At 38.9% G+C, this 26916-nt stretch overlaps 1 long non-coding RNA gene across 1 annotated transcript; it reads left to right on the top strand.

Moving 5' to 3' along the window:
* The first annotated feature begins 3277 nt into the window (after positions 1–3277).
* Positions 3278–26142, top strand: LOC129620032 (uncharacterized). The gene is made up of 3 exons (XR_008698345.1): positions 3278–3414; positions 18219–18361; positions 25137–26142. It is a non-coding gene; the product is annotated as an uncharacterized LOC129620032 (long non-coding RNA).
* The last annotated feature ends 774 nt before the right edge of the window (positions 26143–26916 follow it).

Below are 26916 nucleotides of genomic sequence, written 5' to 3'. Positions count from 1 at the left end.
AAATGATTTCAAGGACTCCTTCCTGCTGGTTGATTTGGGGATAATTGCACAGAAAAACAAATCAGCTCACTAGGCCTTTGGTTTACCGCCAAGGAAGTGATTGAAAAGATTTAAACATACTGAATAAAAACTTTCGGGTACATGAACTGATTAGAATATCTTAAGTGCACTTCCATGAAAATTCCTGCAGATGTGAAAATATGTTTCTCCTTCTTGTATCTAGTATCTGCTGTCCTCGGCAAATTTAGCCCTGGTGTAGCTCTAGCACTGAGGCAGGGGTTTCAAATTACTGATGAGGTCTTCTGCCTCTTTAAAGGTGGTATTAAGAGTACCTAGGAGTTCTGAGCAATATCGTCCCTTTTTAGATCTGTCCATTCATCATGATCCCGTGCCAGAATTTGTTAGGTAAACATGATTGACAGACAGCCATCTTTATCCTTTATATGGCTAGAGGTCAGCCCTGGTGGAAAGTAATGCTTTTTTAATTAGCTGTTAGAGGATTGTGTTTCCTTTGTGTAGATTGCATGCTGCTCTCTCTCTCAGCCAGTATCCAAAGTGGGTATCTCTTATGCCTTTTGTGCTTCGTATAACTCAGATAACTGAAGAACAGTCATAAAAGATTCATATTGAAGTTGTTTTATAAAAATTTGCACAGCTGGCAAAAAAAAAAAAAGAGAGAGAGAGAGAGAAAACATACTTGAAATAACAGAGTCCTCAGAAAGGAAAATGAACAACATTTTCAAGGCTATCTTGGCAAATAATGACTAAAGAGAAAACTGTTTTGTCACAATACTTCGGCTGCAAAAATAAAATAAAATAAACACAATTTTTAACTGTAATGTGCAAAACATAATTTCCCTCTGAGGAACTGGTTCTTCCATTTAAAGGTAAAATAACCCCCTGAAACACTTTTGGTTTGGCAGAGTTTGCAAGAAAAACAAAGCAAGCATTCGTGACTAATTCAATGGCACTGTACTTCTTCCGCATCTTTTGTGAAGCAAGATGTTCATTTCAGCAAAGGCTGATTATTTTTATGCCTAAAACAATTAATTCAGCAATATGTGAAAACACCGTGAAATGGAGAATGGGTGTGCACAAAATGTTAATACATATTCAAAGCACGTGCTTTTTATTTAAATATAAAATTGTTGAGCTACAAAACATTCATTCTAACAGTGAGGTTTAAAATATAAACTTCTAAGTACTTTATAAATACAGTGACTTGATATTATGGTTTAGTACAAGGGCTAATGTTATATTAAGATCCCCAAAATGAATTTTCTACCTTATGAATTAAAAAATAGAATCAGTTATTTGAATGCAATGCATAAATAGGCCCAAATTCTTTTGACTAATTTTGTGCATGTCTAAGTTGGTCTGTTGATTTTCTTTATTGTTTTCTGCTTCCAATGTCTTTTTCTTTTAAGTATTCTTTTAGTTTTGGGTTTATTAGACACTTCTTTTTTCTAATGCCTTAAAGTGAAAAGCTTAGTTGATTTGAGACTGTTCTTCTTTTGAATTCTTTCCTCCAGTACGAATTCTTTCTTTCTTTCTTCCCTATCTTTCTTTCTTTCTTTTTCATTAAGAGGTAGTATGATGTTTAAGAGCATGAGATCTGGAGCCTGAACTCTTCCACTTGATAGCTGTGTAATCTTAGGAAAATTATTTAAGCTCTCTGGGCCTCAGTTTCCTAGTCTGTAAAATGGAACTAAAAATAGTTTCTGCCCATCAGATTATTAGAGAAAAAGTGAGTAAAGGTAAGTAAAGAACTAAGAATTTCTTTGCAATATGTGCAATTTGAATGCCGTTATTAGTGGCATGCATTCATAAAGTATATAGAGCATATATCATGTATATGTGCTAAGTCATTTCAGTAGTATCCAACTCTGCAACTCTATGAACTGTAGCCCACCAGGCTCCTCTGTCCATGAGGCTTTTCCCAGCAAGAATACTGGAGTGGATTGCCATGCCCTCCTCCAAGGGATCTTCCTGACCCAGGGATCAAACCCATATTTCTTATGTCTCATGCATTAACAGGCTTGTTCTTTACCACTGTGACTCCATGGACTGTAGCCTTCCAGGCTCCTCTGTCCATGGGGATTCTCCAGGCAAGAATACTGGAGTAGCTTCTCATGCCCTCCTCCAAAGAAAATTTACCACCAGCACCACCAAGTATACTGTACATTAAATAAGCTTAACTTCATTTAAATAACATGTCAGCATTACTAAGTAATCCCTTGTTTTTTGGGGTATGCCTTACTTCTTAGTGTATACAAAAATATTGGGTTATATTTAGGAAAGAAGGAAAAATCTGTTTGTGATGGTGATAGCATGATGAGACCCAGTGATGGTCTCTATGTCAATTGTGTGCAATTTCAACATAGACAGACCTGGAGAAGTCTCTGTGGCATGTCTTGCTTATAATAAGAGTTAATTCAGTATAATTGTCCTTATTAGTTAATTAAGCTCTAGAAAATTAATTCATTACTAGTCATATCCCTTCTCTTTTGGGTGACCTGGAGGATATATGTTTAAACAAACATCATGCAAAAACAAATACAGTTATCCCCTGGTTCCAGGACACCCACATGTACCAAAATCCACAGATGCTCAAGTCCCTTGTATGAAATGGCACTGCATTTGCATATAACTTATGCATCTCCTCTAGTATAATTTAAATCTACTTTAGATTACCTATAATACGTAACACAATGTAAATGCTAAGTAAATAATTGCAAATACAATGTAAATGCCATGTAAATAATTGCCTGGATCATGGCAATTTTAAGTTTTGCTTTTGGGAACTTCCTGGAATTTTTTTTCAAACATTTGGCTGGGTGGAATTTCTGAATGGAGGAACCCCCAGATACAGAGGGTCAGCTGTAGTTCATTTAAAGCAATAATTACATGGTCAGATGAAATGCATAATTTAAAAAAATTCAAGATGAAACAGTTTTAGGAGACACCTCAAGAAGTTTTTTTGCTAGTTTCATGCTTGATGTTAGGCAGGAAAATGCTTTCTCCCTGCATCTTGTAACTTGGGACAGAAAAATCTGTCTGCACAATCTGAAACATGGACCACATTTGCAGTCACTTGAATTTTTACTTTGCTAAGGTTGAGTTTTTCCCACAAAAGGGTCATAATGGCTGTCAAAGAAATCCACATATAAAATTTGTTTACCGCAGTTTAAACAAGCCATTTAATCTGCAGCTGGTCTGGCCGCCTGTGACGGCGCAGCCACACCGTGTGCACAGCCCAGAGGCGAGTTTTTACACCATTTCTCGCCAACAAATGGTATCTTTGCTTCCTGAGTGTGATCACAGGACTGGGAGCCGGGGTGACGACTGGAATTAAAATGAGGAGAGGATAATCCAATTTATTGAGCATTTATTATGTGCCAGGTACTGTGAGAGGTAAGCTTGTTACGTATTATCTCATTAGATGGACTGAATAAAAGCAAAATTAGAAAAGCCTTTCAGAATGAACAATTATATGAGGATTGAGGATTTCGAGGGTTAGCTTTCTATCTGTGCTGGTTGGGATAGAAGTCACAGAATAAGACTTTTAAATGCTCTTTTGGGGAGGGTTTTTAATGTATCTCTTTTCCTCTGTATTATGTGTTTATAGGACCAGGATTCTTCATTGCCATAGGAACACTCAAATCCAAGTATCAACAAATACATAAAGTTTAAAATGCATTGGCTTAATTAATAATGCATATACAAAGTTTAAATGCTTTGGCTTACTTATTATAGGAATAGATTTTAGCTGTACATTTTCACTAATCTTAGTTTTTCTGAGATCTACTTTTGAAAGGGAATATGCCACTTTTGGTGTTTCACCTCACTAAAGTACACCATGGAAAAGGGTCTGTGAGAAATTTATGTACAAAGGCAGCATGATGGGTCTAATTAGCTGGAAGAATACCTGTATAAACGGGATCTGCCGGACACAATAAACTGCCCTTCCCCCACTTACTTATATAATAATCCTGGCTTTCAGAAGACTAATCACTACACACCATCTACACAGCATCTAATTTCCTCATCAAATTTCTCTGCTGAGTTTAGCCATGCTTGTCAACTTCCCAGCTCCCTCTTCAATAACTGGGTTTATTCTTAGTGTCTCACCCATAAACATTCCTATGAGCAAACCCATGAAAGAATGAAGTCGAAATTTCTTTATCGCTCCCTCTTTCCAGAAGGTTTTACTGCTCCCACTCCTGGGAAAGGTCACAGGCAATCTGGGCTGGTCGCTTCAGGGTGGCAGTGAGCACATTGTGCTCTTTTCTTGAAGCCTCCTGCTGACCACCGAAGGGGACCGCAAGCTGCGGGGACACGATTTAGGAAAGTGGGTGATGAGGGCAGCAAGTCTGCCTGGCTCCGGCTCTCTTTAAGCACAGATGAAATTGCTCAGATTCAGTTTCAGGAGAAATACAGCTTTTCTACAATCAAACCTCTTCTTTATCGCTTGTAACGTTGCTTTTTACATGGAGCTTTTATTTATTTATTTTTTAATTTATTTATTTTAATTGGAGGTTAATTACTTTACAATACTGTATTGGTTTTGCCATACATCTTACATGGAGCTTTTATTTTTTTTTTTTTTTTTTTTTTTTTTTTTTTTATGAATCCGCCACAGGTTTACATGTGTTCCCCATCCTGAACCCTCCTCCCTCCTCCCTCCCCATTCCATCCCTCTGGGTCGTCCCAGTGCACCAGCCCCAAGCATCCAGTATCGTGCATCGAACCTGGACTGGCAACTCATTTCATACATGATATTTTACATGTTTCAATGCCATTCTCCCAAATCTTCCCACCCTCTCCCTCTCCCACAGAGTCCATAAGACTGTTCTATACATCAGTGTCTCTTTTGCTGTCTCGTATTCAGGGTTATTGTTACCATCTTTCTAAATTCCATATATATGCGTTAGTATACTGTATTGGTGTTTTTCTTTCTGGCTTACTTCACTCTGTATAATAGGCTCCAGTTTCATCCACCTCATTAGAACTGATTCAAATGTATTCTTTTTAATGGCTGAATAATACTCCATTGTGTATATGTACCACAGCTTTCTTATCCATTCATCTGCTGATGGACATCTAGGTTGCTTCCATGTCCTGGCTATTATAAACAGCCGTTTAGTTGTTATAAATAGCCGTTTAGTTGTTATAAATAGCTGTTTAGTTGTTTAGTTACTTGGTACACCCTAGCTTTACCTCTGGATAATGCTTTATGGTAATGGGAGGAAAATCCCTTGTCTTTTCTCCATAGCCCTCTGCCTGACTGTAAGGTACTAGCCCAGATTGGGGCTACCAATGCCAGGTGGTTTGTGTGGAGATGATTTTTCACCTTTAAACTCTAAGCCAAGCATCAACATAAAAAATCCTTGATATCTGTCTATTTTATACCAGTCACTGAGATATTTTTTAAGTTGTATTTATAAGTTTGTATTTATTATTAAAACAACTTTACCAAAAAAGTCCCCTGAAGCACAACTATTTACATTTCTTTATAGCTCTTCTGATCTCTAACATATATATGCAGTTTTAACTGTTAGTGTTGTAGTAATTGATCTTTTGACTTAGGATTTTTATCTGAGAGCACAATGCATTGAGTCTCTTGAAAATCATGTTTCAGATCTTTTTACAGAATGAATTTATGCACTGCTACTGTAGTATTCTCAAGGATAAACACAAGATATATGCCTGATGTTGGTTTTTGCAAGAAACAGTACTTTGCTTCTAAAGTCAAAGCTTTTATGTATACTCTTTCATAGAAAATCTTCATTGTTTAACCATTTGGGGAGCATAAATCATTAAATGGATCATGTCTGTACATTGTGTAATGACTAAAAAGCACATAAATGTAATCTATTTTGAACTTTGTTAAAAAAAAAATTACCCTTGTGTTTGAAGTGAAGTCGCTCAGTTGTGTCCGACTCTTTGCTTCCCCATGGACTGTAGCCTGCCAGGCTCCTCTGTCCATGGGATTTCCCAGGCAAGAATACTGGAGTGGGTTGCCATTTCCTGGGTTCCATGTCCTGGCTATTATAAACAACTAAACAGCTATTATAAACAGTATATTTATATTATAAATATAATATAAAATTTATATATATTTATATATATAAATATAAAAATTATTACATGGAGCTTTTAAATCACTTATTGTGGTAAAGAAAGGTGCCATGAGTGAACTGAATGATGATTGCTTTTCATCTTAATTGTACCATTTGACCATGGAATCATCTTTTAATCTCTCCCACTGGATCTCCTTGAAACATCTGCCTTTCTTGAGTCTCAAAAGGCAAGTGGACACTCAGTAAGTTTGGACATGCATAACAACCGAACTGGCTATTTCTAAAATATGGCTGACCACGTTCAAGCATTATTCTCAATTGCCAAAGGTAAAAACAATCCAAGTGTCCATCTGTGAATGGATAAATAAAATATATTACAGTTTGACCCTGAACAACACAGGAAAAAAAAAAATATGGCTGGCCTATGGTGCTATACAGGTTGAATTGTTACCCCACCAAAAAAAAAGAGATTGGCGTCCTAACTCCCCGTGCCTCAGAATGTGACCTTATTTGGTAATAGAGTGTTTTACAGAGGTCATCAAGTTAAAATAAGGTCATTAGGATGAGCTTTAATCCAGCATGACCAGTGTCCTTATAAAAAGGGGAAACTGGCCACAGACACACACACAGGGAGAATGCCACGTGAAGTAGAGGCAGAGATCAGGGTGCCGCAGAAGTCAAAGATGATCAGCACTCCACCGAAGCTCAGAGACAAGAACAGAACAGTCTTAGAAAGGGCTGCTGTGATCTGCCAATGCTGTGATCCTGAACTTTCAGCCTCCAGAACTGTGGACCACACATCTCTGTTGTTTCAGCCATCCATATGTAGTACTTTGTTAAACCAACCCTAAGAGCGGAAGATGAGTCTAACGATAAGTTCCAAGCTATTAAAAATATACAGTAGATGGATCTGAAAACTCATTCTATCTCAACAAATAAGTCAGTGGTAGTAACACCATTAATGGGCTAGAGTCTGCTGTTATATAAGCATCTTCTTAAGCAAACTAGAATTGATCTCTCCTTCTGTCTATGTGGGCTTCTCTCATAGCTCAGTTGGTAAAGAATCCGCCTGTGATACAGAAGACCCCAGTTCAATTCCTGGATCAGGAAAATCCACTGGAGAAGGGAACGGCTACCCACTCCAGTATTCTGGCCTGGAGAATTTCATGGATTGTGTAGTCCATGGGGTTGCAGAGAGTTGGACACAACGGATCGACTTTCACTTTCACTCTATGTGACTATTAAACTAGAGAAGTGTTCTAGGGCCCTCCAAAGCTAAAAACCTCTAAGCTGCAATTTCTTAACCTCTGCCCTATTATCAGCTAGATAATTCTCTGTTGGGGGCCATCCTGTGTGTTGTAGGATGTAGCATTTCTGGTCTCTACTCACTAGATGCCAGTAGCCCTCTCTCTGGACGTGAAAATGTCTGCAGACATTTTCAAATATCCCCTGGGAGGCAAAACCACCTACCTCACTCCCATGAAAATGACTACTCTAAATATGTTTTCAGGGACCAGTTGCAATCTTGGAATGCAAGACAATAAAAATAAATTATAATTTGTATTCCCTGATCCCTGGTTTTCAATGGCCTTCAAAGACATTTTCCCAAACCTTAGTAACAAAAGCCTTGTTTTATTCCCAGGCAAACCAATCCTATTCAATTCTAGGACCATTTACTGAGAACTTCACCTTGACCTCCTAGGTTAGGTGGAGGAGGCTAAAACACGTGAAAGAGGAGACTCCTTGACACATGAACCTTACTAAATTGGCCTCCAAAAGATATCTTCCTTTTTGTAGCTGGAAGTTTTTGCCTAACAAATATGTCCATTTGGCAAGTCCCATCTTCTTGTCCTGAAGGTGGAAACAGAAGTTAATGTGAGTAAACATCAATTCATTTGGAGAAAAGGATTGTCTTCAATGGCTGTCAGGCACCTTGCCACAGTAAATACTCAGTAAATGTTTATTGCATCAGTGAATGGCTTTTACTCCTCAAAGACAGGGAATAAAAATAGGAAGCTTCAGACAAGACATACTGAAAAGCTGTTATATTGTTAAGGGCACGTTTAGTGCGTGAAATGAGTCTTTTTACTCTACACTATTTTTGTATTACTCATTTTTAATCCCAAGATATGCATTTGGATTAAAAATAGGAAGATTTTCTTCTCTCTTGGCTGCCTGTATTGGAGATACCAGTATTTATTGCCTTGACACCTTATGGAAGGGTGATGTTCAGCTCACAGGCTCTGGATTCAAACAGACATGAATATATGAGTTTGAATCCCAGATGCAACAATCCTTTACCATTCCTTGTCCCACCCTAGCTTCAGCTTTTTTATCTGTAAAATGGGAATAATATGACCTGATAGAGCTATTATGGGATCCAATAGAGCAATGCTTGCAGAATACTTAGCTTAGTTATAAGAAAGCATGGTTACTGTTGATAATTTTTTCAGAGTTAGACATTTTCCAAATTGATCCACATAAATGTCTTCTTTCCCTAAATCTTCCTAAATGACTATACTCTTTTACCACAAAGATTTTTTCCCATTGTTTTTCATGACAGGAAAAATAAGAGATGTCTTTCTAAAATAAAGGTCAGCAAACTTTCCTCTAAAGGAACTAGTAGAAATACTTTAGGCTTTGCTAGATGATCTGTGTTTCAACTACTCACCTCTGCCGTTATAGCATGACTATCACTCAGTCATAAAAAAAGAATGAAAAAATCCCATTTGCAGCACCGTGGATGGACTTGAGATTATCATACTAAGTGAAGTAAGCTAGACAGAAAAAGACAAATGTCATATAAAATTGCTTATATGTGGAGTCTTAAAAAAGAAAAAAATAGATGCAAATGAACTTATTAACAAAACAGAAATAGAGCCACAGACATAGAAAACAAACTTTTGGTTACCAAAGGAGAAAGTGGGGAAGGATAAATTAGGAGTTTGGGATTAACATATACATAGAACTATATATAAAATAGATAACCAACAAGGACACACTGTATAGCTCAGGGAACTATACTCAATATTTTTTAAGGGAAAAGAATCTGAAAAACTATGTATAAATATATTTGAATAACTGCATCACTGTGCTGTACACCTGAAACTACCACAACATTGTAAATCAACTGTACTTGAATGTAAAAAAGAGACAGCCATAGCACTGTGTCACCAAATGAACATGGCTTGGTCCCAATAAAACTTTATTTACAAAAGTAGTATCCAGGTTGGGTTTGGCCCACAAGATGTGGTTTTGTTAACATTTATTCTCAAAAGAATGAGCAACTTTCCATTTTCATATGTCTCTAGCCAAGCTTTGCATGCTGGTGACTTATTTAAAAATAACTACATATATAAACCATGCTCTCTCCTTTCTCCTCAAAGTTTTGCATCCCTGTATACAATTTAGATTAATAGTAATTACACTGGGCTTAGAAATCATGGGATGGAATCAGGACTGAGAACATCAACGATTCATTGTAGTAAAGAAAATTTTGGGTAGTTCTTCTGTATCACTTCTGCTCAGGTGTACAAGTTGGACCTGCGTGAGCTGCAGGCCTATGCACGTTGACCCCAGAGTGTGGCTGGGGGAGACTGTGCTGGAGCCCGTGGGAGTGTCTGAATCCATCCTTCTGCTGCTGCTCTTAGCAAAAACCAGTGAAGGGGGACTCTCTTGATATGACCTCCCACGACATCAGAAGCATTAAAGCAGGACCTGCATCTTTTTTTACTGTTTTTTTTTTTTTTTCCACTTTTAAACTTCTTATTTTGTATTGGAGCACCAATTAACCAGTTTCCCTGTTGGTTCAGTCCATAAAGAATCTGCCTGCCAACGCATGAGACATGGGAGACGCAGATTCGATTCCTGTGTTGGGAAGATCCTCTGGAGGAGGAAATGGCAACTCACTCCAGTATTCTTGCCTGAGAAATCCCATGCACAGAGGAGCCTAGTGGGCTAGGTCCATGGGGTTACAAAAGTTAGACATGACTTAGCGACTAAACCACTACCCACCAATTAACAATTGTGTGATAGTTTCAGGTGAACAGTGAAAGGATTCAGCCATACATACACATGTATCCATTCTCCTGCAAACTTCCTTCCCATCCAGCTGCCACATGACATTGAGCAGAGTTCCATGTGCCATACCTTAAGGACCTGCAGCTTATACATCTTGTCGTGATCATAAGGGCCCAATGCCAGGAATGTCATAAGCGCTCAGGATGTTGTGCCCAGTTTACGTTTACAAACCTCTGATCTCCACGGTCCAGACGTTGAGAGGTGTCACAGTTCAAAGAATAGTTCACAAAAGTCATTTCAAAAATTTTTCAGTCATTTATTTCAGTTTTTAATACCATGAGGGGTTGCCAAACAGAGAATGTCTCTTTAAAATCTCCCTTTTTGTCTGCCATCTATATCCTTGTTTAATGTAGTTAATTAAAAGTTGTTTACTAATCCCACTACACTCTAGACAGTGCCTCTTGGACCAGGGGATGGGATTCTCGGTTTCATGGTCTGGTCCCTGACTTGACAAATTCCCTCAAACAAAATTCCCTGCCGTGTGTGTCTCCTGCCATCCTCTCCTTTCCCTTTTCTTCTGACTCTTTATCATGAAGCTGAATGATCAGTGTAGAGATGAGCCACACTGTTCTTGGAAGGCAGCACAGAGAAAAAGCTAGGAGTCCTCATGAATAATTATTTAATCCCATAACAAAACTATGATGCATCTTGATTATGATGTTGTGTTTTGAAACCTTCAATCGGAATTCAAACAAGCTCCTCTCCCTTCTGAGAAATGAAAGAGTAACTCCTAACCCTAAGGCAGAGAAGAAAATGAGACGTTTGACAAGAAGTATGTAACAACCACTGCCACCATTTATAATTGGATGTTCTTTGTAGCAGGTAATTTGTGGCCTGCACAGTGTGGGTACACTTTTCCCTTTCTTGAGAATGCCAGTCCTGTTGATGTTCAAAGTCTGCATACAATTTGTACTGAATTTGGGTGTATTTGTTTTCTATCATGCGTGCTAAGTTGCTTCATTTGTGTCCGACTCTGCGATCCTATGGACAGTAGCCTGCCAGGCTCCGGTCCATGGGATTCTCAAGGCAATAATATGGGGGTGGGTTGCCATGCCCTCCTCCAGGGGAATCTTCCCAACCCAGGGATCAAACCCACGTCTCTTAGATCTCCTGCATTGGCAGGCAGGTTCTTTAGCACTAGCGCCACCGGGGAAGCCCTATTTTCTATCACTGTGTGACAAATTACCATAAACTTAGCTGCTTCAAGTAACACTCATTTATCATTTCACAGCTTAACTGATTTTTCTGCTCATGGCCTCACCAGGCCAAAATCAAAGTGTCTGTCAGGGCTGTGATCCCATTTAGGGCTCAGGATCTTCTAAGCTCACAGGGTTGTGACTGAATTCAGTTCCTTGCTGCTGTAGGGCTGAGGTCCTTGTCTTCTTTCTAGATAGGAGCTGGGGGTCAGTCTGAGCTCCAGCAGGTCCCAGTAGTTCTTGCCACCTACCTCTCAGGGGTTGAGCAGTTGCTGATTCCTTGAAAGCCAGCAGGAGAATCTCTGACCTCAGGGGGGGCTCCAATCCCTCTTTTAAAGGGCTCACTTAATTAGGTCAGACCGCTAAAATAATCTCTCTTTTAGTTAATTTAAAGTCAACTGATTAAGAACCTGAACTACATCTTTTAAATGTTTTCCCCTCTGCCACATAACACAAGATAATCCCAGAGTTGACACCTCATCACATTCACAGGCCTTCAATTCAATCACTCAGTTGTGTCCAACCCTTTGTAAACCCATGGACTGCAGTACGCAAGGATTCCCTGTCCATCAGCAACTCCCAGAGCTTGCTCAAACTCTTGTCCATCAAGCCAGTGATGCCATCCAACCATCTCATCCTCTCTTGTCCCCTTCTCCTCCTGCCTTCAATCTTTGCCAGCATCAGGGTCTTTTCCAATGAGTTAGTTCTTACCCATAAGAACTTCACAGGTCTTACCCTTGTACCCAAACTCAAGGTGAGGATGTGTACCCCAAAGATCAGGAATTCTAAGAGTCAACTTAGAATTCGGCCTACCACTGTAGGAGAGAATCCCGTGATGGAAGTGTCAACAATTAACCCCAAACTACTCTATGCATATGTGTTTATACATTTATATATGTATATATGTATATGTGTGTGACACACTCATATATCCTTAGGAACTCACTTCTGAGGATGGGTTCCCCCAAAGTGTAAAGCCCCACACTTAAGATTCACAACATAGTGAATTTATTGCTTAGTTATTAAGACTATTCCATGAATGGCATATGCATTTAAAGCTTTCACTCCATGAAACCAAGTGAAATCTTGAGATAAGTCTAATGATAGGAACAGGAGCCCAGATGTGCCTTTCAGCAATGACTTTCTCTGGCCTGGAAAACTACAAAGTGAATTTGAAACCACAAGCAACACAGTGGCAGTCACATGGATAAGATTAAAAAAAAAAAAAAAAAGAGGAAGAACAGAAACATCAGGAGCCTTTAAGCTGTTTTCTAAATTCAGCATCAGCAGAATATTTATGTTGGCAGCATCCTGTATCTCACAGCAGGAAGTTTGACAGAGACACTCTATACATAACCCATGCGAGCCCCAGATCAAGAGAGTATTTGCATAAACAGAATCCTAGAGACCGTGTCATCACTATCTTTCTCTTCCTCCTTCCTCCCTCACCACGCTACAAGCGGGTCATATTGAGTTTCCTGGGCTACCTTCCATGAACATCAAGGAATGCAACATAGATGAATGTTACATTAACACCAACATTGCCACCACCGAAAATTGTTTGTCCACCCTTTTCATTTCTTGGTACCAGCAAGCATCTGAAGACTTTGCACCTGTTCTAGTTAGCCCTGGCAAATGCAGCCTGTATTTATATTAATAGAATGATGTTTTCATAACAAAATGGATGTGCAGCCATCAGGGACTCAGTCTGGATGCTCTCACAAGAATACAGGTTGGGGGAGGGGGAGCTCTTACATAAAGCCCCGTGGCAAGGGGAAAAGACGCACAAATCCCAAGCTGAATCATCAGGACGGTTTGAGAACTTGTTCAGGAATGACCAGACTCAAGGACTGGAAATTAAATTAGATCCTCAATTAAGAGGAAAATATGCTGGAGATAAATGGGCTTTTCATGGGTAGTGCGGAGCTCTGAACTTTTTAGTATGCCATCCGCTGTTTCTGTCATTTGTGCCTTATCTCCCCTGGGTAGAGCTGAAAACGTGAGATCACACTTGGCTCCATTCCCGAAGGCTTGTTTTGAGTCACCAGTGTAAATATTGCCCACCCAATCTGTACATTTGCACAAATTAACTGAAACCAGCTACCCATTCCTACTTCATATTTTGCTCTGTTGATTAACCCTGACAGCTGTAACCTCATTAGTCCGAGCTCTGGCCAGAGCAAAGCAGCTGTCAAATTAGGAAGAAGTGGACTTGCTGAAGTCGCCTATGGACCAGGCATGTTAAAATCAATAGATGCTCTAAAAGCTTTCCGTTATGATTCTAATTCTAAATTATGTTATGCGGTGGGCTTTTCACCTCGATCCAGAATATGGGCCTGAAATTGGTTGTTTATGGAGAAAGCAGAGGCTCTATCATAAAGCAAGAACATAGATTTTTATCTGGAGAGATTTGTATCAGTTGAAAATGGGTTTTTAGCATGCATTATAACAGAGACATTTTCATATATTTTCAAATATTAGTTCCTAATGTATTTTTTGGCATGAGAAATTTTGTTAGTTTTGACAAGAAGCCAACAGGGTCCTGACTAGAGAAATAAGAAAGATCCTGCAGCTGGTCCTCACGAAAAAGTAGAGATAAAAAGTGAGGAAAGAATTAGAACACACTCCAGTAGGAATATGACTTCCCTAAATAGAACACAGAAAGGGTAGGGAAGGGAAACTTAATATCTTTTCATTTAAATCTGGAGGTTCAGGAAAAAAGATGGTTTTCCATCCTCCAAAGTGTTGCAAAGATCAGTGGAACCAGGTCAAGTGCAATGTTTAAACTTCCCTTGCAGCATCTTCATTGTGAGGACATAACATGGGAGAGTTGAAGAAGTTCTGAAGGAACAATCTGGACACCTCAGTTCTCATCCCAGTACAGGTCCCAATTCTGCCACAGCCCACCAGTGGGGACTTGGAACACGTTCCTTAATTTCTCTAGATCTCAGTAGAGTCCTTTATAAAATAAGGAAGTTTTTCAGATCATTGCAATGGCCGCCTCTATCTCTAGTGACTGAAGACACTTTGCACAAATAAGAAGCTTCTCCACCATGGCCCAAGGTGGATCCAAGTTTCCACCTAGGGGTCATTCTCGGCTACTCTTTCTGCAATGCTCTTTAACCTATAATGCCAACAGTTGCTGTCCTTTGGCGCCCCCTGGTGGTGTCTGGAGCTTTTACTTCCGACTTTCACACGTGGCCTTGAAGATAAAAATGCTAACCGTGGGAACCATCGCTGGTAGAACCCAGTCTGCTGTTCACCAAGGGGAAAAACAATGCAAACGTTCACCGTTGCTGCATTAGAGCTTTAACACACTGCTTTTTTTGAGGCTTAAGGAAGCAGGCTAATTTTTTTTTTTTAAAGAAGTGGTATTCTTCACATGCTTTATTGACACAAACAGTATCAACTCCTAACCCACTTCAAGTTGAAGGATTTAGAAGTGGTAAAGACTTCTACTTTCATTATTGTGAGAAAATAGACTGATAAAATAAGAAATATTTATGTAGTTAGTAGAGGCCAAGTGTTCTTTTGCACATGACTAATTTAAATTACCAAAAATTTAAATTACCATCATTAGATAATGATGCTCCAATGTTTCCCAAATATATATTTTGGTAATGAGAAAGCACTGTAAGTTTACTGAGGCTTTCCCCATAACGTCCTTCAGTTTAAAAATCATTTACATGAAAAATTCCGAGAATCAAAGTCAAGTAAGATGAAAAAGTAAAGAAAATCATATTTTTGTTTTGAAAAGACAGGTAAATATATTTTAAGCATCACAAGCCATTGGAAATAAACTTCTTCCCTCAATCATGATAATTTACATTTAAGCTGGCAATTAGATTATATTTGCCTTCATCATGTCAGTCCTACCTCTTTGGTTTACAATTGCATTCTGTTCCCTTTGCTTCGAAACAATACTGAAACTTAGTAAAAAATTGTCTTTGATTTAGTGTGAAAGCAGATACAACATCTCTAAGTCAAATGCCAAAAGTTAGGACTATCCAAATCAATTAAGCAAATACAGTGTGAAGGAAAAGGGGAAACCTTACGAAACTTTAATTATTCTGTGTTAACTCCATCCACTCCACTATGTGCTAATGGAAAGTTCTTTCAAGGCTAATACATTTCCATGCATTTAGTTGGTTATGATTACAACTATGACTGTTTCCAGGTAGGGTTAAAAAAAAAAACAGTCACAGGAAAGAGAAAAGTCAATATTCCCTAAAGGAGAAAAACATTTCTTTGCCATGTTTTCTTGACTCTTTCTGGCAAAAGGCTGTTAGCACTTGCACCACACAGTTCAACCAGAGCTTGTCTCCAGAATAAAAAAAAAAGAAAGAAATATAATTGCATCTCAGAGATTTGGTTTGGAAAATCTGCTTTTGTTTCCAATGCCTCCTCTCTTCTCAGCCCCGTTTATAAGCATTTTCCAAGCTCTTTACGAGCATTTTGCCTGCCTCTCCACACTCCTAAATATCACCCTCTGCTCCCTACAAGCCGGCCACGTTTTTCAGCCTTGGCCAAGGAATAAAACATTGGTTCACCTCAAAGGCTACCATTAAATTTACCTCATTTACTGACCAGCAGGAGGTGCACCCACCCTACTGGGGTCAATGCTAACTAATGCTGATGCCAGGGAGTTCATTGGCGCCCCAGACTGCTCCCCTGTTTAATGACTGTTGGGCCCCTTGGGCCAGGTAAATTCTACTGTTGACATGTTGGTGGCAATGCCCTTGAAACACCTTTGATCCATCTGTCCACTTTCTCCATTCAGGGATGTATTTAACTGTGTGTTGATTAAAAATAAACAGATATGGAGAAGTGGAGGAGGCAAAGGGAGCTCCTACTGGAAGAATAAGCCATTTATTCTTCTCTGCAATAGATACCAGGGCCTATAAGGCCATCAAGTTTAAGAAAAATAAGGCCTTGAGAACTCTGCTCTCTGAATAGACCCACCATGACTCTTCTATTGCCCTTGAGATGGGCAGCAGGAACTGCTCGTGAATTTGCCAGCTCACTGAAAGACACGCTTTCATGGCTGAGCAAACATTGGGCACGGATTTCTTTGCTTTTCTTCAACATCACTTTGCTCTTCTGTAAAAATATGAGCTCCCTCCGCACAGTGACTATGTTGAAAACAATCGTGAGTGCTTAGATACACTGATCTATGGTAACAGTGTCTGTAGGATCTGCTTGTATTTTTCAACTGGGTGATAAAAATCACACTCCTTATAAAAGGAGAGGGGATTTCCTTGTCTTTATGAAATTAAGCATATAAAATGTGCCAGCTAAGAAAGTCTAGAAATCAGCACAATCGTTTTGTTGTAGACTGTCAAAGGCTCCCAGGCAATGAGCTGTTCTCTGTTCCCATTTTACCCCGCAAACCTGCCTCCCTCAGCCCTGACCCGGAGTGACCAGGTTAGATGGTCAGAGCTCTCAAGTCTAAATGCTGATTCAGGCCCTTCTCTCTTTGCTGCCAATAATAGTCCATCTCGGTGCCAGATTTAGTGGTGGTTTCTTATGATGTGGATACCTGTCCAGCAGGGATTGGACTGTGACCACAAGCCATTTTTTCTTAAGCCACAGAATAACTGTCAGATGGTAACTGCTGATAGTTACTGTTTGCCGGGTTCAGCAGCCTCCAAGTCAGAGACTCACATCCCGTAGTAAGGCCGCTGAACAGCCCTATCCCACAGGGAGGCGGACTTTTTGTCAGTATGTAAAAATTCCCTAGGGTAATAATTCAGTGTTTGATTTTCAGTTCTTCAAAAACAAGCAAACAAACAAAACAAGCAGATCAATACTGAAAAGCAAATAAAGGTCTCCTGTTCTTTTCTCTCCTACAGATCAGTTCTTCTTACTCTTGTATTAATACTTTTTCTCTCTTCTTGCACTTACATTTTTTACTAAAAGGCACATAAATTTTTTTGGTCATCAATGGAAACTCAGCATTTTTAATTACAAGTTACGTTTATGTACTGCCTTCCCCTGAGAATGAAGAAAACTTCGGAAATGCTGCTTACAGCCACTTTCTTTTGTGGGCAGAATCCCATTTTCCTCTCATTTTATAGAATAGGAATCTATGCACCTACTCTGGAGTAGCCCAATGCAAAGCAAAAGGTTACACCAGAAGTACAGGGTAGAAACAAGCAAACAAACAAAATCAGAAAATAATTCACTGCTACTAATATTGTCATGGTATGTTGATGCTTCTACTCTTGAATTGAGTCTAGCAGACTTGGATGATGTGTCTCTGGTGAAGTGTGAATGTGGACAGGTGGAAATTTGCTCTAGGGAATGCTGAATTCCTAAATTTCCTAGAAACTCCAGATTGTGCCAATCTCTCTTTTCCATTTCTCATAAATTAATAGCATTGTTTTGCATACTTGTGTCTGAAAAACATTATTCCTTAAACCATAAAGTATTTGTAAAACTCTTAACAGTAAAAAATATTTCAAATAGTGAACCAAATATAAATATGTAAATATAATTACATATATACATACTACATATATACACACACACACAATGTGTGTGTGTGTGTGTGTGTATGTGTGAAGGAAAACAGTTAAATATGTTTGTAATTATTGATTGATTTATCGTATTTGGGCTTTGTGATTAAAAGCATACTCATTGGGAAAAGTACACGAAACTTATCTCAAAGTAAAAAGATAATTAACCATCTAGAAGCTATTATACCTTTTTTGACTGAAATTGGCAGTCTTTTCTTAAATAAAATGTGTAAATATTTTTATCTGAACAAGCTTGACTCTCTAAGATTTTTACCTCAGAAGCAAAATAGACTATGGTAAAATTTTCAAATGTAAATAAATTCATCTTTCTGCATTTGTAGGAAATAAGAGTTGAGAATCTTAAAATGGAAACGTCTTGAGCTTCTTGTGGTCTGATTCATTCCTCATATAGACGAGTACAACGAGACCCAGAGAGATGGAGTAAACTCCCTGAGATCATGAAACTGGAGTCAAGACCTCACAGGTGACTGATTTCAACCTCTCTATTCTTGCCTCAATAGCTCACTATTTCAACAATATCATAAACGCTAAGATATTGAGATTTGCCTGCACCTGTAATGTCACTGATATGGCCTCTTCTCTTGCATTTTCTTTGTGGAAAACCCAACTCAAACAAATTATGTTCTAGCCCACTGGCTCCATTGACTTCCAGCCTTGTTTTCCAAACCATTTGCTATAATATCTACTAAATACCAACATTGCCTTACACATAGATGCCCATATGTCTTCTCAGTTCTAAGCCTAATAATGTGAATTGTACCTGCAAACACTGGACAAACAAAACAGGAAATAGATCAAGTTACCACAGACCAAACTAGGGAATAATCAAAAGTTTCCTGGATGATCAAGGACAAGAGTAGGTTCCAAATACTCCCCAATGATCCTCCTCTAGCTTACCAAAAGTGCCTTGGAAATAGTGATTTAGAATGAAATACAACCAGTTTCTGATAATCATTTCAATTGCTACGTTTCCTTGGACACATTTTCAAAGTACTTGAATGAAGCCCCACATGCAAATTATCTTCCCTGAAAAGAAAGTCTTTGTTGGCAAGATGGCTGTTCATTTTTTGTGGCAATGGCATAGAGACACAATGTATTTTTAACTGTCTTATTTTGTTCTTGTCTTAACTGACACTAGTAATTTAAGAAATGTTGACGGTGTTACTGAATATAAATTTGAAAAAAAATAGCTCTTCGAACTACATTGTTAGAAGTAGGATGAATATTCAATCAGAGATGAATCAAAACATTTGGATTGTGTATGTGGGCATATACCTTTCTGAAAGCAGACTCTTTCCATCCCTGCCTTATGACGTGGCATCCACAAGAATCACACTGCAATTTGCACCCAATTGTGCTCTGAACAACAGAAAGCTGCCCCCACCCTCATTTGAAAGCTCTTTTTATAGAATTATTGAATTTCTGAGCTAGAGATGGTATGTGAAATATCTCATTTTGCAGAAGAGGAAACAGGTCCTAAGAGCAAAGATAATTGCCTGAAGATGCAGAATGTGTTAAAGTTTGATTTAAAAATCCAGATTCTGAATCCTTAGTCTAGAGACGACCACTCTTCCTTTTAAAAATGGTTGACACTCTGTCTCACACTCAAGTTTTCTTTAATGTTTATATTTAGTATTCCACTCTTAAATTTATTCCTGTTCCTTTCTCCTTTGTTCCCTTCCTCTGTTCTCTCCTTCCTTTCTTCTTTCCTTTAACAAAGATTGTTTTACAACATGCTAGTCATGGTGATCAGCTCTGGGATACAAAGAACAGAATATGGTCCATGACTCAAAGACCATCTCATTTGTAGAGAAGATCGAATTCCAACTCGTTTATATGGCTTATGACCCTCTCCTGTCTGACCCCTAACCCACCTCTCTAGCTACTCTCCATCTCTCTCTGCGTGCTGCACTCCAAGCTTAACTAGATTTGGGGCGATCCCTATATTGTTTCTCCCATCAGTGTCTATTGCATATGTTCATGTTCTGGAACACTGCCTCTCCCTTACCCTGGCTGGCACCACGTCATCCTTCAGATTTCAGTCTAAATGCCTCTTCTTAGGAAGTTAAGTTTAAATCTCCCTGCTAATTTAGCAAACATTTGCATAATCCCTCTTTTCCTTACTTCAGTGATGTGTTTAATAAGGACAGTGATAAAGAAAGTGACATATTTATTTTTATATCCCCATTTACCTAATTCAGGTACTTGGCACCCAGTACGAGTTCAATAAATACCTATTGAATGGAAGAATTTGTGTAGCATAATGGGAGCAGAAATTAAAATAGTCAATTATACTTGGAGAGGCATCAGTGGATATCATCCATGTTTATTTCATTTGAAAATTTAAGATAATTTTATAAAATCAAGTGAGTATATATCATGCCTGATTTCCCGTATCATGTCCTGGTAAGAAATAAAAATCTGTAAAGAAGACTAATGTTGATCTCCACTATCTGTACCCCAATCAATTTTCTAATATAGGCCTATAATCCCTTACTTTTAAGTCTGAAATTCAAAAATTTTTTTAAAGTCTGAAAAGTGAAAAATTTTCATAAGTATTGGTAGCAAACTGGATCATAACTAACATGATGTTTTGGTCTTTATCCCACTTTGTAAGGATTCATGTTTTGTTGCAGAAGTATCAACATCATTAGTATTGGGTTTCCCTGGTAGTTCAGCTGGTAAAGAATCCACTTGCAACGAAGGAGACTTGGGTTCAATCCCTGGGTTGGTCATGGCAACCTGCTCCTGTATTCTTACCTGGAGAAGCCCCATGCACAGAGGAGCCTGGAGGGCTATAGTCCGTAAGGTCGAAAAGAGTCACATACAACTGAAGCAACTTAGCATGCATATGTCTGTTATACGTTTGGTTCTCCAGGTTCACAGAAAGGAATGTGATTATTGGTCAGGATTATCCCCTGGAGAAGGAAATGGCAACCCACTCCAGTATTCTTGCCTGGAGAATCCCATGGGCAGAGGAGCCTGGCAGGCTACAGTCCATGGGGTCGCAAAGAGTCAGATACGACTGAGCAACCAAGCACAGCACAATCTTTATTGATTTCACATTTTACGAATGTTCTGCTACAGAAATGTTTGGTTTCTAAGTTCTCCCATGAAGCCGTATAATCCTAAACTCAAAACACGCCTGGTGTCAAAAATTATGAAGGGAATTACACACATGCATTGATTTACTATCTTGTGTTTTGTTCAGATTATTCCATCCAGGTTTTCCAATTTGCTCCTTGATTAAAATTTTCTCTACTGAGAATAAAAGAAGTAAAACAGAACTTTAGAAAACTAAAGCCATAATCATAGAGCAGCACTGGAACCTGTGTGACCTAAGATCCTGAAGAAAGATCCAGAATGCCCTCCTATTTAAATGTATTTTATTGAGCTTCACAAAGAAATGAAACAAAAGTGTTCATAAATTGCAGGAAAAGTGAAAAGTAAAACACTAAAGAGAATCTAAAATGACTGCTGCATTCTCTACTATCTACACTCAACATAGAAACGGAAAATGTGTACCCGTCCACGGAGGAGCTCAGAATGGTTTCTGACCGCGACGCTTGCCAACGCATTTTCACAGCATACAAACCAAAAATTTCAGACTACTGGAGTGTGAGTCTGATAAACTATTTCCCCTAACTCCCTCTACACATAACTGAATTACCTACACTAAATCATACTCAGTTTTGGCAGGCAAACATCTTGGAAATAAAATGATTTTTAAAAGCACTGATTTTTCCATTAATATTAAGGTATGAATGGAATTTGTTTTAATGTCCATCTATGTCCACAGTGGGAGCTTAAGAGCCACCCACTCATTTCCTTTCAATGTATATGTTTAAAGGGCTCTATGAATAAATGCACAATCTAAGAAATTCCCAAAAAGAATGAATTTAAAAATATCTAAAAAACATTAGAGGAATGACAACAACAAATGATCTGCTGTTTTTCACAATTTCTAAATCAGACAATAAAAATGCCACTTACTTAACATGCAACATCTATCAAGTCAGCTCCATTGCTAAGTATGTTTGCCCAAGAGATAAGTCCTGCATCCCAGTCCATTCCTAAAAGAAAAACAAAAGCTCTACAATCTCCCTCCTATCTTGACATATTTTTAGTTGGTGAAAGATGACTGAGGGAAAAGACCCTCTTTGATGAAGGTTTAGAGTATTTGGTAATTCTTGGTGAGAAATGTTATGGAAGATCCATTAGAAGAATAGATGACCACAGTTCTGTGGCCTTAGAATAAGACAGCAATAAACTGGCCCTGTTTCCCAGGAAGAAAGGCAAATAGCCAGGCAGGGCCTCCCCTCACAGCAGCGTTTTCAGATGTCCAGGGGAGTCTCTGCGGCTTTCTGGTTGGCTGACAGCTGGGCTATTACAGTGCAGCCATGGATCATTACAGATTGGCACACACCTACAGAGCAGAACCACCTCAAATCCCAGATACGCTGTGTTCGCTTAAAGACATGCTCTGTGGTATCCAGAAATTAAGGGAGGTATAATTTACAGTGTGAATGTGTACTTTCTGGGCTGACTAAATTTAGAATTTTCCATCCATATTAGGGAAGTTATGGAATGTGTACTATTACTTTCCAAACAAGTGTCCGTGCACTTTTGTGTTTCTTTGTCTGAAGGATATTGCTTTCTCTTCTTTTTTTTTTTTTTTTAGCAGACTGGTCCAATAATGATAACAAGGCAATGATTAACTCTCCACGTGCAATAGTATTAATTATAGTAACAGTGATATGCCAAAGATAGCATAGTGAGATAGGTTCCCACATACCAGTCCATACTGGTGCAAGACCGCACCAAAATCCTGACTGGTACATTACAAAATAAGGAGAACGTAGTAGTTTGTTTAAAACACCAAATCTATCCAATTTACGAGACTGTTGTTTAGTCTGATACTGTGTCACTCCCATTCTCTTGGTATTAAAAAATATCTCTAAGAATGTCATAATGGTGATGGGATGGATAAGATGTGCTGTTTCATTGTCTAAGGTCACACACAGCCAAAAAGCAGCAAAGCTGAAATCCAAACTCAGGCAAGGCCACTCTGTGAATCAGTTGGCCCCACTAGCTTTCCCTACCTCAGTGATCCCATCTGAAAGGTGGAGCACAATGAAAATACTCTCCCCAGGTTGTGAAAGCTAAATAAGTTTACATTTGTAAAGTTCTCCAATCGTGCCTGACATACAAGAAGTTCTATATGAGCAATTGTTTAAAAACAACAAAAAAAAACAGTGTTTCAAGGGGATTTCAGCCCATGCAATTTAGCTGTAGCTGTAGTCTACACCCTTGTATGCGCCACTGCCTCGAAGTCATGCTGATTCACACCATTAAACACAAAATGAGTGTGAGAAACAACCACTAGGGTAAAGCATCACCAGTTTCAAAACTATCTGGGCTAAAGGCAATCAACCATGGAAACGGGTAGTTGCCTTCTTAGCAACTAAAAAAAAAAAAAAACTAAAAATTTCATCTGAGTGGGAGGAAAAGAACAGAACCAGGTGGGCTGTACTCCCCAGGGGTCCCCACACTCACGCAGCTGTCCTGTGGGGCAAAGGAGGCTTAAAATACAACTAGGCATAATTGTCAGCATGACCCAATCCCTCCTCAGCTCCGGTAGGAAAGAAAATGTTTATAGCTGGGACATTTACTGATTGTTTTTTAAAAACTCTCCCGTTGGCATTAGTTGTTGGTTTGCTTCTAAAAGCTCAAAATCTTAAGAAGAAAGTTCTACTTCTCTGAAAAGCTGGTGTGTGTGCACACGCATGCACACACACACACACACACACACACACACACACAGCATTCTCAACATTACTGAGTCTCTGTTCATAATAAAAGAATAAGAAGCATGTTCCTACAGATATGAAAGGAGGAAAAAGGAGAGATTTTGAATTTTTTCCCACCACCTCTTAAGCAGTAAACAAAGAAAAAGTGATGGAATTTTTACAGGTTCCCCGTTCCATGTCTCGCTATGTTTTGTCTAGTACTCATCAGCTCAACGTAAACATCACCGCTCTTGCTGCTGCCAGGTTAGGAAAGGCTAGTTAGCCTTCCAGGAAATCACCAGCACTTTGTACTCTTGATGAGTGAAAATTTGATGGCAGAATGAACCAGAAAGACTGAGCAAATGTTTGGAGGCCCATTATATGTTGTTATTCAGTTGATCATGCTGGAGAACGATCCTGCCGATTAGCGCAGCCTTTACGAAGCATCCCACATCAGGAAGGCTGGCCAGTTAGCTTCCTCTCCTGCAGCCTCCAACTCAAAACACAGCTCAGCCCTTTCATCACCCATCATAGTTTTGTAAATAACCCCAGCCATATGAAAGGGTTCTCTTTCTTTTTCCAGTAACCATGTTTACTGTAGATGTACAACATACAAGTTACAACATTTTGTTTTGGACTTCTCTTTTAATTGGTTTTTCTGACCAGGGACCCACTGTTGTTGAAACAGATGTTGTGGGCCCCCATAATAGCTCTCAGCTGCCAAAGGCAAAATATAAAACTGTGCCCAGTCCACGCAGAGCAAATGACTGTGAAGACGGGGTGCTTATTACAAACAATCGAGAAAGCTGACACTTCAGACATGTAGCAACTTCTGGGTGATCATAGACAGAACATGTCTAACATCACTCTTCTTGTACCCTCTTCCCACTCATGAATAACTAACTTGAAGGGCAAGTACAGAATGAAGTACAAGTCTACCCCTTCCCAAAATAAGAACACAGATACAGAATACTCTCAGGAACTATCGTCCCGCTAACTCACAATTTGAAACCAAAAGACCCTCCTCCCTCACACTCTCACCCAACCTGCAAGCTCCAGCAAGCTGTAAATTTTAGCTCCGTGTGAACTAGTTTCAGGTTTGAAATGACAACTTGATTTTTTTTTTTCAAATCAGTAATCCTAACTGTAAATGCAATATTTACCAGAGTGGTATGCTGGTAAATGTTTTAACAACAGGTTCTCTGAGGGAAACAGCCCTGATATGTAATATTTCCCAGTTTCCACGGTGTCAGTATCCCCACCATGATCAATTTCAAGCTTTCCATGTGACATCACTGAATGCAGAGAAGGGAAGAGGTGAGGGGTGTCACATCATTATAGAATAATTCCACAGTCAACATAAAAAAGTCAAGAGCATCAGTAATTGACAAATGGTGAAAAATGATTATCAAAACATGAGTTATGCATATTTATTGCCTTTGTTTACAGTTATTGCTGGGAGAAATGTCAATAACCTCAGATACACAGATGATACCAGCCTTATGGCAGAAAGTGAAGAGCCTCTTGATGAAGGTGAAAGAGGAGAGTAACAAAGCTGGCTTAAAACTCAACATTCAAAACAATAAGATCATGGCATCCGGTCCCATTACTTCATGGCAAAAAGATGGGGAAACAATGGAAATGGTAACAAACTTTATTTTCTTGGGCTCCAAAATCACTGCAGATGGTGACTTCAGCCATGAAATTAAAAGATGCTTACTCCTTGGAAGAAAATCTATGACCAACCTAGACAGCATATTAAAAAGCAGAGACATTACTTTATGATAAATGTCCATATAGTTAAAGCTATGGTTTTTCCAGTAGTCATCTATGAATGTGAGAGTTGGACCATAAAGAAAGCTGAGCACCAAAGAACTGATGCTTTTGAACTGTGGTGTTGGAGAAGACTCTTGAGAGTCACTTGGACTACAAGCAGATCAAACCAATAAATCCTAAATGAAATGAATCCTGAATATTCATTGGAAGGACTGATGCTGAGGCTGAAACTCCAATACTTTGGCCACCTGGTGTGAAGAGTCGACTCATTAGAAAAGACCCTGATACTGGGAAAGATTGAAGGCAGGAGGAGAAGGGGACAACAGAGGATGAGATGGCATCACCAACTCAAGGGACTTGAGTTTGAGCAAGCTCTGGGAGATGGTGAAGGACAAGGGGTCGCAAAAGTTGGACATGACTGAGCGACTGAACTGAACGATGACAGTTATGTTAACTGGACATTTATATAATTTGTTGATAACGACTGTGCTTAACAACCAGCTTCCAATATTTCTGAAAATTTAACAGTTGGCTCTTACAAGCTGGTAGATACTGGCTCCAGCACATATGGTCCACCAGCACATTATGAATGACCACTTAATACTTTTCTACTCTGTCTGTGGTCCTCCGTCCAGTGGCAACAGCATCACATTGGTAGCCCCCTACCCCACCCCTCCTCCAGAATTAAACCCCCAGGTGACTCTTGCACACATTAAAGTTTGAGAACCACTGAGCTGATGAACAACTTGAGAGGATGCAAAGTTACATAGTAGAGAAGGAAAATATATATACACACCTTCACTTTTTAAAAGGCTAAAAACAAAAGCCTTTTAGACAAAACCTCCAATCATCATGATGTTTCAAAGCAACTGCAAAGAACTGTTGCAAAACCCATAATGTTCCAAGATTCTTGTTCGGGTAATTTCGAATAAAATGTGTGTTGTCATTGCTGTAGATTTGGGAGGCAGGGATTCTGCTGTTAAAACCTTTGAGTTCAAATCCTAGCTTTCTGCAAAATTTTCCAGGAGAGGAACAGTGGGAAAATGATTTAACCACTTTGTACCTTAAATATCTTATCTGTAAAGTGGGGTGATGGTAATAGCACCTACTTCATTGAGTGATTGTAATGAACTGTGAGATTAAAGTACTTACACAACCTCCTGGTACATAATGAATGCTCATTAAACTTTAGTAATTATTACTTTTTCCTAAAGGGGAAAAAGTTCCAAACCATTCTCTATGTATCAACCCTCAAACATGTTTAAAATAAGAATTATGAACTGTTTTTCTCACTACATCATCTAAAACTTGATTTTGATCAGCAACTTTTATATTATTCTTGTTCCCTAAGACTCATAAGAAAATATAACAATTACAATTATTTCTAAAATATGTCCAAATTTCAGAGTGATTCATTCCAACCTTAGAAGTCACCTGGGATTCTTCTGGGAAA

This window comes from Bubalus kerabau, chromosome 9, assembly GCF_029407905.1.
Source record: "Bubalus kerabau isolate K-KA32 ecotype Philippines breed swamp buffalo chromosome 9, PCC_UOA_SB_1v2, whole genome shotgun sequence".
Lineage (NCBI taxonomy): Eukaryota > Metazoa > Chordata > Mammalia > Artiodactyla > Bovidae > Bubalus > Bubalus kerabau.
Note: the sequence above shows the minus strand (reverse complement) of the source record. Positions and strands in the feature narration are given on the sequence as shown.